The following is a 14,948-nucleotide window of genomic DNA, read 5'->3' as shown; positions in this document are numbered from 1 at the left end:
CAGATATCGAAATGGAATAAGATGTGTAAAATATTTGCTGAGAGATACACTTTTGAATCATAAATGAGAGGAAGTAGGAGAAGGTGGCGAGCAGTCAGATCATGATGCAGTCTGAGCCTTGTGAAGAAGAAAAGTAAGGAAGGAATTAAGAAGTATAATCACAGACTATAGTGCATTTCTAAGAAAATGGCAGCTGGGCTGATGATGAAGAGCTTTCAGCCAAAAGTTGCATGCCAGAGAAGTCCTGCATCTCACAAGAATGGTCTGCATTAGGACCTCGAGTATCTTGGCTATTGAAGAGTGGGATGTGGGGAGGTGAAGGCAGCCATGCAGGTATAGCTCTAGAAGTCCTCAGTCAACCACATCCCCTACAATAGGAGATCTGAGCCTCGGATTGCACAGTTGCCACACCTGTGTTTCCTGGAAATTGTATCTAAGTTATATCTACATAGAAATTATATCGAAAGACTTAATGGATTGAATTTAAGAAATCTGGACTAGAATAGATCATTGGCAAGGTTATGTACTTCATTTTGCATTAGTTTAGAAAACTCATGACATCTGGTATACCTGCAATTAGTGATGCTCATACTGTCTCTTGGGTTCAAGCAGCAACATTCTAATCATTACAGTGCTGTCATCCTGGATCACAATCTTCCTCACCAGTGACCTCCCCATCCCCACAATCTCAGCCACCCGTAACCACAATCTTAATGTGGAAATTGTCATTTCTGAAACCACGCCGTCTTCAAAACACTCAAATGATCATTCCCAGCCTCATGTATCCATTCATCAAGCGCATTTCACAAACGTTCTGCCTGGTTTGCTCCAGTGTCAATAATGTGACTGTTTTCAATCTCATCGAGAAGTAAGTTGGGTGGAAAATAGTGCATGTTCCTTTAGCATTTACCATCTTTCAGGTTCTATTCTTGACCTTGTGAGTCTTATTTAATTTTCATAAAATCCTTTGAGGCAAGTGTGATTATCCTCATTATATAGATAATAAGTGCCAGAGCTGGATATGAAATTGTGTCTGCTGACCCTGATGCCCATACCCAGATAACAGAGACAGCCCGCAGGGAAAAGCAGGCAGAGGAATTTATACTCAATTTTGTAAGTAAAAAAAAAGGAAACGATTGGGATTTTTAAGTAGGGAAATAATGTGATTAAAGTAGTATATTTTACTGTATACTTGAAACTAATAAAAAAAGTAGTATATTTTAAAAATTGGTCTGATGGTAAAATGCAGGTGGGATTAAAGGAGAAAATGGAAGTCAGAGAGATCATTGAGAAGGTAAGCACAATTATCTGGAGGCTCATATAGGGACAGGTGTAGCAGAGAATCAAGAGAAAGGAGCAGGATTTGAAAAGGGAAATTGATGTGAAAGTTTTTACCTGACACACCAGGGCTATTGAAAGAGTTCACAGTGTCAAAATTATTCCAGATTTTGATGCTGGATGACTAGGAGACCTGGGTTGACCTTGAAAAGATGGTAAGAGAGTGGTTGGCATTTTTAGTGGAGTCATGAACAAGGAGGAGTGCTTCCCAAGACGCCGTGGGAGGAGAAGGCAGAGGGCCAGCGGCCATGCTTTGGGAAACTTCTTCATTCAGAGGAGAGAGGGAGGAAGAGCTGAGATGCCAAAGCAACACAAAGAGCCAACAGGGAGGTTGGAGGAGAACCAAACGGTGAAGGACCAAGAAGCTAAGTGTGTGGGATTGAAAGCATGTTATTTCAAAGATTTTTACATTCTCTGGAGTTATTTGAAATTAAGGTCCGTAAAGACAATATTCAATTTAGCATGTTTGGCTGAATAATATCATTAATAATAGGGCTTTTTAAAATAGAAAATTTTGCAATTAAGCCAGGGATGTGACATGTCCCATAAAAAGAACAATTAAATGTGGTTCCACAATTAAGATAAAAAGGCCAGTAATTAAAGAACAGCCAAATAGGTCTTCAGACAAAGAAAAGTCCTGCTCGGAAGAAAGGTGTTTGGAGTCTGGCCACACATTTACTCATCATTCCTGAATGTATAGATACTTTTAGAACATCCTGTCCTCAGCCAGCAACCTTGACTCCCAGCCCCTTCTCTAAAATTGCAGCTCTGGTGATAGCTACCCCTGAAATACTGGCTTTTCTCCAGGACTGTGGCAAGTAAATATCGCTTGGTTTCTTTTCTTTGAAATTGTGAGATTTTATTTCTTTCAAGGTCTTAAAACTCACACAGTCCTTGCTGGTGTTTAAGCTGTCTCTACCACTGGTGTGCTTCACTTTACAAATGTTTAGGCAAGAACTTACCCAAGTTAAAAATCAGCTAAGCAGATGTACCAAGCACATTAAACACAATAAATAAGAAAAGTGAAAACCTCACAGAACTGGAAATTGTTCCTGAAGCAAGCTCACTGCATAGAGCATAGTCAGCCAAAAAAGCTTCTGTGCTCCAAAGGCAGGTTCTCTGTGATATTGTGACTCACAGTAAAAAAATACATATTTGGTCTTTGCCGCCATTTCTGGCAGGGTTCCTAAAGCCCTTGGAATTTCCTAAGCGATAAAAATGTCTTAATATTCATAACAAGCCCCTTTTAACCACACCTGAGTTTATATTAATGAAGTAACTTTGGAAAGCCCCTCAGAATGAGGGCTGGTTGCCAGAGGAACCAACCATATGATTTTGAGGGTTGGAACTTTCAGTCCTACCACCTGAACTTAGGGAAAGGAAGAGATGGAGGCTGAGCCAATCACCAATGACCAATTATTTAATCAACATGCCTACATAATTAAGCCTCCATAAAAATCCAAAAGGACAGATTTCAGAGAGCTTCCAGGTTGGTGAACACGTAGAGATCCAGCAAGAGTGACAGCTGAGAGAGGGGCTAGAAGTTCCATACTCTTTACCCACACTTTGTTTTATGTATCTCTTCCATCTGGCTGTCCCTGAGTTATATCCTTTTTTAATAAACTGGTAGTCTAAGAAGTAAAATCTTTCTCTGAGTTCTGTGAGCCATTCTAGCAAATTAATTTAACCTAAGAAAGGTGTCATTGGGACCTCCAAAGTATAGTCAGCTGGTCAGAAGCACAGGTGACAACCTGGGCTTGCAAGGTGGAGGGCAGTCTTGCAGGACTGAACCCTTAACCTGAAGGATCTGATGCTATCTCCAGGTAGATAGTGTCAGAATTAAATTAAATTGAATTGTAGGCCAGCCAGCTGGTGTCTGAGAATTGCTTGGTCATCCCTGACCACATTGGAACTGGGAGCAGAACTCATACCCAAAGGCCAAGTCTCAAAGGCCATGCATGTCAATGATCCTATCAATACTTCTTGCACTGTGTTCTTATGCAAGGTGCACAGTTTTGGGGTTTTACTTTTATTCTAGTTCTGCAGACAATTATTTCCTAGCCCACGATAAATTCGAAGTAGTCAGTCGTGTGTGTGTGGCTTTGGGTGATTGTGGGCAGGGTGGAGAAGCCATTAGAGAGAGGCAGGAAGAAGACAGAGCAGCAGGGAGAAGCAGAGCAGACAGTGTGCTAGTGAAGAGGAGACAAGCAACCCAAAGCAGGAACAAGAACTAAAATGAGTGAGGCAGCCCGAAGTCTTTTACTGTCCCATCGAATGGGCCACCAAACAGGACCTCTGTTGCCCTGGAAGGTGCCATCACACAGGGCACAGCCAAAGCCTTAAAGGACCACTTAGTTATAGACCATAGTTTTTTCTAGCAAGAAAGATATGCTACTACAGCCATGCTGCCCTGAACAGGCCCGATCCCATCTGATCTCAGAAGCTAAGCAGGGTTGGGCCTGGTTAGTACTTGGATGGGAAAACCGCCTAGGAAGACCAGGTGCTGTAGTCTTAAAACATAAAAAAAAAATAAGGGATTGTAAGCTGACAAGGTTCTTGCAATCTATGAGGTCAACCAAGGGTTGCCTCGCCTAATAAATAAATAAATAAATAAATAAATGTTATATTTAAGAAAGCTATTCATCCAAAATGATTAGCTTTTCTAAAACTATTTCGAGGCTCATAAAAGTAGAATTTGGTGACTTTACATTTTGAATTAGCTAATTATATCCCCACTAATGTAGGATAAGTGAGGTTTTACTATAATACCATTCTCCTGCTGTACATAATGATGCCACACTTAATAATTTCAAACAGATGGAAATTGAAGTTTTCAAACATTGATATAAAGTTTTATTTTTAAATTAAATATGGTACATATGTATTAATAAACAGATTATAACTCTAAGGTAAATTTCTCTGTACATGGAATTAAAATTTCTCATTGATTTATATATTGAATTTATATGCTGAAAAAATTTAAATGTTTCATAAACAATAATAAAATAAAGAAAATAATCTAGCACTTCTCAGAATTGGCAGCCAGGTGGTATGGAACAACAGAAGAAACTTCGGGGCCCTACATCAAGCTTGGAGCTAGTCAAAAGCTATTGGTGTGGGCTTGAACAAGCCACTTTGCCCATCAGAATCTTGGCTTACTCATTTATGAATGATTCATTTGTGGATGCTTTGTTCATTTCAGAAGCGTTTCTAGAGCTGCTAGTTCTCGACCACGAAAATGTAAGATAAGGTCTCTGGCTTCACAGGTTATCAAAGAACCTTGCAACTATTTTGAACTTTTGGAATAAATAAAGCCAGAAGTGAGTTCAAAACAAGTCACCTGCACATTTTAGTTGCAAAATGCTAAGGATTACAAAATTCACTCCCTGCTTAACATCTACAAAAGAATCACCTTTCCTGATGAAAGTGCTAAGCGTGGTTTAGCCTGGGGTCCATGCTGCCTCAGCACCACCTACTGGTTCCCGGGGGAATGGTCTGCTACCCCAGCCCAGCTGGGCGGCTTCACATCACAGACACCTCTTCATCAGATGACATGGTGGAAACGCTGCTGGGAGGTTGGGCCATTGTGGTGTGGAAAACTTGGAGGAATACTAGCCTGAAAGGTTAACACAGCTTCCCAACCTGGCAGGACCTCACATAAACAAACTCATATGATTGCTCTAAGAATTATAAGATAGAAATCAATTTTGTTTGAGTATATCTAATGTAGGTAACAATAATAACATCACATAACCTAGAGGTGAAACTCCAAACCAGGCCCATGATTCCCTGTCCCATATGCATTTCCTCTGAGAAGATGCCTGGGAGAGGGTGGCCAAGGCAGGCACCACCCCATACTCCACTGTGTACCCGCCATGTCAGAGAACACGGTGTTGGCTGATACCCGGTGCAAATCTACCAGACAAACGAGGGCCCAGGTCTGCCTTGGGCTCCTTTTCTGATTCTTAAGGCCATTCTTGACACTTTACCAGGCTATAGTCTGGCTTAGTGATTTTCTATCAGTATTGTACCTGATAGAAAGAGAAAATCAAATATTTGTTCCTGTAGAAAGACAGAAACTAAATAGTGTTGTGCTGCCCGAGTTTCTCCATGAAGCAGAGCCTGAGACAAAGGCTTAGGTATCGGTGGTTTATTTCATGGGAATGGGATGTTGTACATGGGGCATAAAGCAGGGAAGGAGGAAAAGCTGACACGAGAACATGTTCTCCAAGGACTTTTACTACTGTTACTGATGCTCTGTCCAGCCCAGATCTTCTGAAAAACATTTGGAAATGCATCTCAGAACTGTCTTCTGCAGGGAATAGAGGCTAGACTTCATCCTATGTCTCTTGCCCTCTAGATTGTGCAGATGTAAATATAGCATGGGTCCACTCTTCTACACTGTGGCCTCTGTCAGACCCCAGGACAAAAAGGGTGAGGCATGCACAGGTGTGTAATTGCACCTGCAAGAAGCCATCAGGGTCCTCAGAGAGATGGCTCTGGAGGATTACAAAATGTATGCAAGAGGTGCCCAGTTCAAGTATGATCTTATTTTGATTCAGCAGCAGAATACTTTTTGGATATGTCACAGATTATTTATAACCAGCACCAAAGTCATTAAAACATTATTGATTGATTCAGAATGTGGGAAAATGTGGATGCTTTGCTGAGGCTGGGAATAAGGGCAGGCCACCTTTCATCCTGTATAGTCTACATAAGAGTATCTCTATTAACTTTGGATGATCAGTGTTCTACCAGACTCTGATTTTAGCAGATTTTATGCGAATAATAATATTATATCTAGAAATCCATTCTGGAAACTAAGGCTATGCATGAATAGCTTCTAAAAATGGAGACTTATCATTTATTTGGCTAATTGTATCTAACTAGATAACTAAAATGCATAATAAGGATCGAAAAGTATTTAACGCAGAGAGGGATTAATTCAATAATTAATAGCTTTCTCCATTTACCATGAATAATTAAGAAACCCAAAGGAAATATAGGCTGAATTCCATTACAAGAAAAGATTTACAGACCAATACTCATGGCATATTAAAAGCAACATTCGATATAATCACACTGTAGGACATGCAAACTATGTGAGCATTCTCTTAGAGTTTGTGATAATATGTTTTAACATTGAGCAAAAATCACTGGATTGTGATTTTCAACATTGTCATCTAGGGATACATTGTGTTATCTGCTCATTTCTTGTCCAGCTGGACAAGGTGTATTATTCCAGAAGCAAATCAATTATTTCATTGTTAGTGTGGCATTTGGTGGGGAAGGAGAGTCAAAGTTATTGATTTATTCATTACACACATTTCTAGAGATTATCACACTGGTTTTAAATGCAAATAGGACATTATAAATGGATTTTTCTATAATGACCAGCACTCTCTGTACAAATTCCTCTTTGCAGTTTAGTATCTAAAACTCCCTTCTACATAAAAAAATCCACATTATGTTGATACAGTGGGGGTCCTTGGGACTTCAACATCTGCTATTAGCACTCTATGAGTTTTCATATAAAGTACCAAGCCTGTCTCTCCCTCCTAACACACTTTTTCCTATAATGATTGTTTAGGGCCTGCAGGCAACAAGAGTTCCTTGTGCGCTGAATTACAAGGCAAGCGCCGTGGCTAAAATCCAAATTAAAATCATGGTTTTTCTACTGATCGCTTGTAAAGATATAATTTAAATAGTTCCTTGATTAAAAGGTCAACATTTTAATGTCTCAAATCAAGATGCATCTTAGATTTGGTGTGAAAATTTAATATCATATTGTCTGGTGAGCTTTGCAAACAATTCTGTCATATAATCAAGAAAATACCATACTAGAGTAGAACAACAACACAGAGATCATTGCATTCCAGGAGAGTGCATAGAAGGAGTTTAAAAACAATGACACATAAGGTAGTGCTTCTCGAATTTTTTCCTGTCTAACACACCCGTAGGATGTGACCGTGACTATATGGGTGCTGTAAATTTAAAGAGACTCCGAGTTTGGGTGTTTGCTTTTTCTCCTCTCTCCATTCCTCCCGCGTGCCCTCTCTTCCTCCCACTTGTTGAACAACTACACTGTGCTACACATCGGGCCTTAAACATTACAGAGTCTGGTCAAATTGCAGCCCTTCCCCCGGCCCTCTGCACTTGCCATCCCCACTTTATGTTGTCCCTAGCAAATGTTAGTATAAGAAAGAGCCATGAGAACTACACACATTGACTAAATATTAAACTAGGTTGTATTCAGGGCCTGCTACATGCTGCTAGACAGGGAACCTGGCTGATCAGCATATGGCCAGACCACGGGAACCTACAAGAAGATTACTGCTGAGATTACCAACAACTACTTCCCTGTGCCTTTAATGCTGCATACCCACACCCAGAAAGGAAAGTGGATTTAAATTGAATTCCTTAGGCACTTGGGGTCTCTCTCATTTTATGTCTCTGTGGAGTGTTATTCCTTCTCTAATAAACTTTCCTTTTGACTCTAACTCTTGCATTCTTTCCTGTGCAAAGTCAAGGACCCTCTCTATAGGTGTAAGACTTGAGTTCCTACTCTAGTGGGGTGGAGGCGGGTTTCTCCCACTCCTGCATCAATGTCACCATGTGACATACGAGGTGCTTCACTTATTTATTGTGGTCCTTCTCTCATGTAAGTTCCTCAAGGATAGAAATCTTTGTCTTTTTTTTTTTTCCATGAATAAATCCTAAAAGCCAGTGCTAATCTAGGCACATGGAAGGCTCAATAAGTGTTGCATGAATGAATAACCACTCGAATGGTTAACTATTGTAATGGGGAAAGATGAACAAACAAATGAATAAACTAAATAATTACAGGTTGTAATAAACACTGAGTGATGAGACAGTAAATAATTAGGGAGGCCACTGAGGGGAATGGAATCTCCTGGAAGAGGTGACAAGCCCCAACCCAAGGATGAGTGTGTGACAGGGAGAGTGACAGCACATGTGTTCTAGGCAGAGGCAGGAGAGAGTGAATCTTGGAGGAGGAAAGGTTAGGGTATTATTGAAGAGGAAGAGGAAGAATGAGGTTAATTCTAGGCTGTCTATGAGAAGAGAAGGGTAAGAGTTGAGGCCCAGATGACAATTAGAACCAACAGGTGCTCAGCCCTGGAGGCCATGCTAGAGAATTTGAATTTTATTTCTAAAGCAATAGAAAATTACTGAAGGATTTTTAAGTCACTCCAGGAGCTACATGAATAAAACTTTTTGATTTTCCCTCCAGGGGAAGTATGTACATTACCACTTGAGAATCTCTGGTCGAAGCCAGAACTTGGTACTTATCTCAGTAACCCTTAAGTAATACAATTCCTCCTTTTCTTCCTTTATGGCTTCAAAAAGAGAAATCCTTAGCAACATCTTCCAGGCCTTAGCAACAACCCTCATATTTCTGTATAGCTCTAGGCTCTGTGATTTCACATATCTGTGCTTGGGGAGGGGGTTGCCTTCTATACTCTTAGATAACGCTCCTCTCTCTTTTTCTCTCCCCTTCACCCACAACCAGTGTCCATTCTGTTTTTAATGACTACTCCTGAGCTAATCTGGAAAAACAGCTTTAATTTGCATTGCTAACTTCTTGGCTCTCTGCACTTTCTGGACCCCTTGTCTCTCTTGTGAAGCAGGTTATAAGGACTCAAGCAGACTTTAATGCTAAATGTTAAACTCAGTTCCACCCCTTCTCTTTCTCTAAATAGAATTTGCATTCTTGCCTTTATCCCTCACCTTTTTGGGAGAACTCATTTGCAGCCACCTATTGAAGACTGGACATCAAGACCTCCGTTAGCATCTCCATAGCAACTGCCATGCTGCACCCTCAATTTCTGAGATTGCCCTGGCTTAAAGTTCTCCCAAAGAGTTTTTTGGAAATGCCTGAATTTCATTTCATGAAAACAAACAATCTTTTTAGCAAGGCTTTCTGAATGTAGATTTGGTTTCATGTCATTTTCATAACAGAATCAAGGTTCAGTCCTATAGTGATCAATTTTAGCCTATCATAGTAAGTAAGCTTGAAGCCAAGAGCCAATAAATAATGACAAAGCTGTCATTTCTTCTGAAAGCATAAGCTCTTTTCCTAGATGGTATCCTGGAAATGATATGAAAACTTTTTATTCTCACCTCCAGTGATGTAAGATTTTCTCCAGTATAAATAAGGGAGAAATGAGTGAGATACATGTGAAGTGTGCGGCCATTCATGTTACAGCAAATCTTAAAAAACTGGAAGACTAATTCAATGCTAAAAGTCAAATTTCTAATGGCAGCAATGTTTCTGCATGATGCTCAGTCACATTGAAATATTCTCACTTTGCTTTTGAAATGAAATGTTTTATCCTTCTAAATCCTGGTTACTTCTGTCATTGTGTATATTTACACAGGCCTAAATATCAGTGGTCTAACACCCATCTCTCAACCACTCACTGTGATTCTTAGTGATTAAACCTGGTCATGTACTTATCTCTGGAAAAGGACTCTGTTTAGTTCTAGATGAATCACATGAACTGAGAGTGAGAATGGCTTTCAAAGGAAAATTGAGATGCTCTTACTAGAAGAAGGAGGAATGAAGACCAACAGACATAAAAAAATTTAATCAAACAAACAACAGATGTGTACTACACAGTACTATATCCAAAGACCAACTTAGATAATTGCGGCTATTTTTATTGAGTGCCTACTGTATATCAGGCATTGTCTAGGTGTAATATATATATATAATATATATAATAATACATATAAATATAATATATATTACATATATGTTGAAAATCACAATATAATATATATAAATTTAATTTAATTTATTGATTTGATTTTTTAATTTTTGATTTGATCTCTAGATGTGTAATTCAGTAACACAAATGCCTTCTAGTTCTCCAAATATTCTAGATTGCCACCTATTTGCCCTAAAAACTTCATTAATTCAAAAAAGATCAAAATAGCATATGATTAGGGGAAAGAAAAAGAGATAATTTAGCTTAGAGTCCTGCCAATCTCAAGGAACTAAATGATAGAGCTGATATTACAGAACTCCTGGAAGACATATTCTTTCTCAGCATTGCCTGTAAGAAGTTTCTTTCGAATGAGTAGAGTAAGTCCTCACTCTACTCACCAATAGATTCTGAGAATTAAAGGGAAATGACATGTGAAGAAACCAATTTTAACATAGACTAATTGATATAAACAGGAGTTGAGTTCCTATGGCATTTCATCAATGTTATAATGAAATGATATTGCATGAAACAACATTATTTAAGCACCTGCTGCACTCTCAATACTGGAATTATAATACTATGTATGTGCTATGATGTGAATATTTTTGTCTCACTGCAAAATCCATGTTGAAAATCTACTGTGTGAGGTGATGGGTGGTATTAGGAGATAGGGCCTTTGGGAGGTGACTGGGAATTGAGAGTGTAGCCCTTATGAATGGGATTAGCGTCCTTATAAAAGAGGTGGAAGTGGACTCTCACCAAACACTGGGATCTGCTGACTCCATGAACTTGGACTTCCTGGCCTCCAGAACTGTGAGAAATGTTTGTTTTTTATAAGCCACCCAGTCTGTGGTATTTTCTTATTGTAGTCTGAATGGACTAAGACAATGTGCTTCATTATCCTTCAGGAGAAAATCCACGGTTCATCAACCATGATGTGTTTTCCTTCACCTGCTTAGAGGACCCATGTGAAGCGCTCATATTATGAAGCCAATTTGCCTTAATAAGATCACAACCTTGCCATTATCACTTAGGATATTTTACCTCTTAGTCCTCCATCTCTAAAATGGGAGTAATTAATAGTACCTATTTCATGGAACTATGAAACATAATTGATTTAACAAAGCTAAATAACTTACAGTAATGCCTAGCATATATTAAATGGTCAATAAATATTAATGATTATTTGTATAATGAAGATGCTAGTAGCTAATTTCCACAAGCCAGAGAGAATTCACAATATATTAGAAAGTAAGATTATGGCCAGAGGCTATGAACTCTAAACTTGCTTTTGTCTTGAAAAGCCTTCTGACCTTGGACAAGATACCCATCTTTTCTGAGCCTCCATTTCCTTATCTATAAAATGGAGATAATAATATCTCCTCTACCTATATCATAGGTTTATTGTTAATTTCTAAATAAATAATAAATGGAAAGAATTTCATAATATTTGTAGTGCAAAGCTATTGTATTTGTTAGGATTTGATTTTGCTACAAGTAAGAGGAACTCCAACAACAGCAACTTAAGTAAGAGGAAAGTTTATTTTTTTCTCATGTAAAAGAAGTTTATAAATAAGCATTCCAGGGCTGGTATGGCAGCTCCAGTGCACCAAGAACCAGGAGATAGCAGCGTAGCAGCTTCAGAAATCCTGGTGCTGCTATGTGCAGGGAATGGCACTTATCCTCACATGCCAAGATGTGTGGCAGGATACATTTACTTACAGCTTATTGTTGCAAAGGAGGATTGGACAAATACTCTTGCAGTTAGACGGCAATATGCCCAAATGAAAATCAAGAACTATTAATAAGAGAGAAGAGACATAATGTATTGTAGGCAACTGGCATTCTCTGCCAGAGCAGCTATATGGTGTCAGTTTCTTCCACGTTTATAGGATTTTCCTTGAGTGAGTTTGCATTCAGTCTCTTTCTTCCTTCCTCTCATTCCTCCTTTGTCTCTTCCTTTGTCTTCCTTTTAAAAAGTTTTAAATATCATACAGTTATAAATTAGTTGGTCAGTGTTAGGGTGATAATTTAGGTTGTAATCTGTATTTTTAGTCTTTTTCTTACTGGAAATGATTGAGCTTTTTCAGGATTGAAATCAATATTTTAATTTTATTAGAATTATCTCTTAAAAAAAAAAATCAAACCAAATGGCAGCAACTAAAAGCCCCAAATTCCAAAAAAATCATGTTATTGGTCTCAACAGGGATTAGGGTAACAAGGTTAATCACAGCAAAATCCTCACTGTTTCTACCAAAACAACTCAGTAACATCATCTTTGTGGATCCAAGACAGTACATGTTGCAGAGTTTGCCCACTATCTCTTTTTTTAAAGATACTATTATTTTGTACACTTCCTAAAAAAGAAAAAGGCCAAAGAAAAATGACATCATGTACCATAACTCCCTCCAAAAAAGCAAAACAAAGATTTTTTTTTTTTTAGGTGAGGCAACCCTTGGTTGACCTCACAGATTGCAAGGACCTTGTCAGTTTACAATCCCTTATTTTTTACGCTTACAGCACCTGGTCTTCCTAGGTGGTCTCCCATTCAAGTACTAACCAGGCCTGACCCTGCTTAGCTTTCGAGATCAGGCTTGTTCAGGGTAGCATAGCCGTAGACTAACAAAGATATTTTTTATCAAATGCTGATGCCAACATAAGAATGTGAATGTATTTATTGCCACTGAACTGTACACTCAAAAATGATTAAGATGGTAAATTTTATGATTGGTGTTATTTTATCACAATTAAAGTTTTTTAATCCAAACATAAGAATTCTAATGAAGAATTTGCTTTGGTTGCACTTCATTCAAGCCTTATGCTTTTTTGGATTCAGCTGCAACCATGTCATATAGCTATTTTTATGTGTGTACATATTTACACTCAGAATTAGTTCTGAAAGGATTTCTGGTGACTCCATCACACTGTGTAATAAAAAACCAAAAATATGCCATACACAGAAGATAAACATGTGAAATTAAATAGTTCAAAGGGTTCCAAATGACATCAAACTAAACTTCTTTTGATTTATTAATGAGATAGGCATGTAAGTCAAACTCTTAAAGGCTTACTAACTTCAAAGTACTAGTGTTCTACATCTTTATAAATGGCACTAGCCCTTTAGTTATAGTCCTAAGGTCTTCTATAGTACCAGTTTTCATTCAAATGAAAGCACCATGGGAAAGCAGGTCATTAAAGATACATGTACTTGGTGTTGTTGGTCACTTTCTAATTCCATACACAAGTAGGTTCATATGTGTTTCTTGCTTTCTCTGACAAAGTCCATAGATGAACTTTTTTTCTCATTAGAAAGTTAGTCCATGTTGATTATATCATTGAAATAAAATAAAATAGAGAAGAGATGAAAGTAAAAATGTTATTTTACCATTGAACTAAAACATACTCATCCCAGTATGGAATAGACACATATTATAAAGGTTATGCATATGAAATGTTAACTGCGCTGCCAAAGCGTGTGTACGAAATGTAGCTTGTACTGTATAAAAAAAATTACTGCCAGAAAAACAAGACGTTTCACCCCTGTGACATGCTGCTGATAAAGTAAGAACAGCTTTATCTCAAGGAAGCTTTTGACAAATCCTTGGAGTTTTACAAAGAAATCTAAAAACTTGTTAAATTGTAGCTGGACTCAAAATGCCATAAGGAATATAAACAGAACCAATGTGTTATATTTTGCTTGAAATTTTTATTCTTACAATAAAGATCTACAGAGAGCAACCTTAAATAAAGATAACTAAGAATGCTTCTTACATTGTTCAATTTAGTGTGTCTGCTGAAAAGATTATTTACCCCTGATAATTTATAGAATACTCAGAGATGTATTTGTTTTAATTTTTTCAGGGATATTTTTTAAATGACAAAACAATTTTAATGAAAAGTAATCTAATACTCTAAATATGATAGAAGAAAAATATCTATGCAGGCTTTCTATCGGAACTTAACTGAAAAAACTTAATAACAAAAACAATTTGAGGGCTACATCTTTCACTTTGTCAGGTATACACATGATTAGACCTTTTCCCTATGGAATACAATAATCCTTCAAAGTTCTTCTGTAATGATGATGGTGAAAGGGCCTGGAATATCTCCTTCTAAGATGAGTTGTTTGTATCTTGTTACTTACTCAGGGATCACCTTTATTTTTCATCTAGTCGAATAATCTTAGAAACTAATACACAGTATGAAATTGCTCCAAGGTAATAATCAGGATTTTAACTCATCTTTAAACTACTGTTTCTGTGCTGATTTGGAAGATAATTCTGAACAGAGAATTATGTCCAAGAATCATATTATCTAAACTTATTTTACAGTTGAACTATATTATGATGGAATCCTTAAATATGAGTACTTATAAACTAGTTGTAAAATAACAAAAACAACCACCTCTGTCTTTTGGGGTTAGTGTGAGGATTACATGAGATGACCCATGGAGCACAGTCCTGGCATGAGATAAATCCTCAATGTGTACTTGCTTTGTTAGTATTGCTAGAGGCAGCACAGCATCAATCCTTTTGCCCAGAACTACTACACATTCTACATAAAATACACAGATAAATGTTCTAAATTGTATTGATGAGCCAACAAGAGCCAAGGAATTCTGAGCTAAACACTAAATGAAAGCGGGACCCAGAGGAGTAAGCAGAACAAGGAATCAGACTTTGGTGTGGAGGACATGTGTGCTTACTTTATCTTTGTTTGCTTTGCTTTTTGTTTTTCTTTCCCCTCCCTTCCCTTCCCTTCCCTTCCCTTCCCTTCCCTTCCCTTCCCCTTTCCTTTCCTCTTCCTTCCTTCCTTCCTTCCTTCCTTCCTTCCTTCCTTCCTTCCTTCCTTCCTTCCTTCCTTCCTTCCTTCCTTCCT

The 14,948-nt window shown here is 38.0% G+C and overlaps 2 pseudogenes; one reads left to right on the top strand and one right to left on the bottom strand.

Moving 5' to 3' along the window:
* Nucleotides 1–3,730: 3,730 nt before the first annotated feature.
* LOC111743788 lies at nucleotides 3,731–3,850 on the top strand (annotated as a pseudogene).
* An 8,731-nt stretch (nucleotides 3,851–12,581) lies between these two features.
* LOC111743803 lies at nucleotides 12,582–12,690 on the bottom strand (annotated as a pseudogene).
* Between the last annotated feature and the right edge of the window lie 2,258 nt (nucleotides 12,691–14,948).

Source organism: Pteropus vampyrus, unplaced genomic scaffold (assembly GCF_000151845.1).
Source record: "Pteropus vampyrus isolate Shadow unplaced genomic scaffold, Pvam_2.0 Scaffold122, whole genome shotgun sequence".
Taxonomy (NCBI): Eukaryota; Metazoa; Chordata; class Mammalia; order Chiroptera; family Pteropodidae; genus Pteropus; species Pteropus vampyrus.
The sequence above is the reverse complement of the archived record's forward strand: the minus strand, read 5'-3'. Positions and strand labels throughout refer to the sequence as shown.